The sequence below is a fragment of the Chrysochloris asiatica genome, unplaced genomic scaffold, assembly GCF_000296735.1.
Source record: "Chrysochloris asiatica unplaced genomic scaffold, ChrAsi1.0 scaffold00009, whole genome shotgun sequence".
NCBI classification, from domain to species: Eukaryota; Metazoa; Chordata; class Mammalia; order Afrosoricida; family Chrysochloridae; genus Chrysochloris; species Chrysochloris asiatica.
In genome coordinates this window covers 37,616,668-37,619,059 of record NW_006408527.1, presented here as the reverse complement: position 1 = coordinate 37,619,059, position 2,392 = coordinate 37,616,668, and the positions used below count along the sequence as shown (strand labels likewise).

General features: G+C 39.2%; 1 pseudogene; it reads left to right on the top strand.

Annotated features, from left to right (window-relative positions):
* Positions 1–1,783: 1,783 nt before the first annotated feature.
* On the top strand, positions 1,784–2,143 carry LOC102829754 (annotated as a pseudogene).
* The last annotated feature ends 249 nt before the right edge of the window (positions 2,144–2,392 follow it).

Sequence of the window (2,392 nt, the reverse complement as noted above, 5' to 3'; positions counted from 1 at the left end):
ATTAGCAGTCCAGTTCTCATTCTACAGAGCCACAGCACTTCCTTATCAATAGTGAGATGCATAAATTATAATATATTCATACAATGGAATATTTTACCATAATGTTAGATGAGTTTCAAAGAAAATATAGAGCCAAGGAAATAAAGTGCAAAATAATACATCTTGTGTGATTACCTTCATACAATGGTTTTAACAGTAAAATTTTCATATGAGAAGTTTTGTGCTGTTGTTGTTAAGGGCCTTCAAGTCAGTTCCAACTCATAGAGACCCTGTATAGGATTTCTGAGGAGCAGCTGATGACCTTAAACTGGCAACCCTGTGGTTCAAATCCATTAACCCTCAGTGCCACACCAGGAAGATCAGTAATTAAGAGGACATAAAAATATCTTTGGGATATTGGTCTGAGTGGTGGCTTCGTAACTGTGTTCACTATTTGCCTATCTACAAACTTGTACATTTATATTATGTGCAATTTTTCTGCATACGCTGTAAATAGAATTAAAAAAAAATAAGAACATTATAAGTAGCTAATAAATACGGAAAATTCTGGGTGATATCATAGTTACCAATAGAAGATAACACAGATTTTTATTGGGACCAGGAACATACTGATTTAGATTGGAGACTTTTTCTCTACTTTAGCAGAAAAATCCTCATGGCGACAACTTGTATGTATGCATTAATAACGTGTTTTAATTTTTTTTACTCTGTTGTTGTGAAGTGCCGTCGAGTCGATTCCGACACACAGCAACCCTGTATAGAGTTTCCAAGGAGCAGCTGGTGAGCTAGAATCACCTACCTTGCAGTTCAAATGACTTTACAGACTGACACATTAGCCCACAGCACCACACAGGAGTATACATTTATTTTTTAAATAATAGTTTGGTGGTGGTGTTGGTGTTGGTTATGTGCCGTGGAGTCGGTTCCGACTCACAACGACCCTGTATAGGATTTCCGAGTTAGGAAAAAGAAAAATTGCTCAGTAAAAAAACAACACTTCAAATAATGTAGGATAAGCACTGGAATGGTAACCAGAGTTGGCAGTTTCAATCCACAGCTGAAAATGACTGGATGGCTTTTAACAACAGCAACACACACACAAAAGGGTAATTTATAAATTTATATTATTTAGCCGCTTATTTTATTTTTGTGTGAGAGGAATAAAAATTCATTTCTGATGACTACTTTCTAAATCATGTTAAAAAATTAAAATGCACCCCCTGTTTAAGTAAATGTATTTTAGTACAATATTGTAATTGTCAACATGAACACAACAGTACCTTATGCTTACGTTTGTTGTTATGTACCTTCGAATCAGTTCTGTCTCACAGTGACCCTGTATAGGGTTTCTGAGGAGCAGCTGGTGAATTTTAACTGCTGACCTTATGGTTTAAACTGACCTTGCGTTCCAGTGCATTATCCCTCAACAAATTACCATTGGTCAAATCCATGTAGCTGTAAGAAGATAGAAAACAGATAGATAATGACTGTCCAAATTCCTTGCCATAATTTCTCACAAATCCCAGAAACTGCCAAATATTTGTTGTGCACAATAAATGCATGTTCGATTTTCTATTACGGTGCTATGATCTGTATAGACAAATTGAAAAAGTGAGGAATGGAAAATTTTTAAGTGGAAGAATAATCTTGTAATGGGCAAACACTTTTAGTGATAGATATACTTTAACTCAAAAGACTTTGTTCCAGGCTGCCGCCTCCCTGTTCCTGCACACCGCCCCTCCCCCACCCTCGGATTCCCTCGGTCCAGCTCGGTTCTGAGAGCATGAAGTTAGTGTATAAAGAGGAGCACCAGTTCGATAGATGCAGCTGTGAGGGGGAGAAGATCAGAAATACCCAGCCCAGGTCCCGGTGATAGTAGAAAAGACTCCCAAAACTTGAATAGTTGATCTAGACAAAAAGCAAACATTTGGTACCTTCTGATCTCATAGTTGGTCAATTCTATTTCTTGATCCAGAAGTGAATTCATCTCTGGGCTGAAGATGCCTTGTTTTCTTTGTCAACAATGTGATTCCACCCACCAGTGCCACAATGGGTCAGCTATCAGGACCAAGAAGAAGACTTCTTTCTATACATTGCTTACAGTGATGAAAGTGTCTACGGCCTGTTAAGTTGCTGCCCCTAAGGTGGGGAGGTCCCTTTCTACAGAGAAAAATGTCCCCTCCTTTCTTCAGGCTCAGGCACTACCTCACTTTCTCAGGCCCTGCACTACTTCATGTTTGAGGCTTTCTCTCTAGCCCCTCCTAGCAGGAGACGTAATAGTACACATGGCCACTATTATTTTTGCGAAGTGCTGTAGAGTCGGTTCTGACCCACAGTGACCCTATATAGGGTTTCCGAGGAGCAGCTGGTGAGCTTGAACCACCAACCTTGA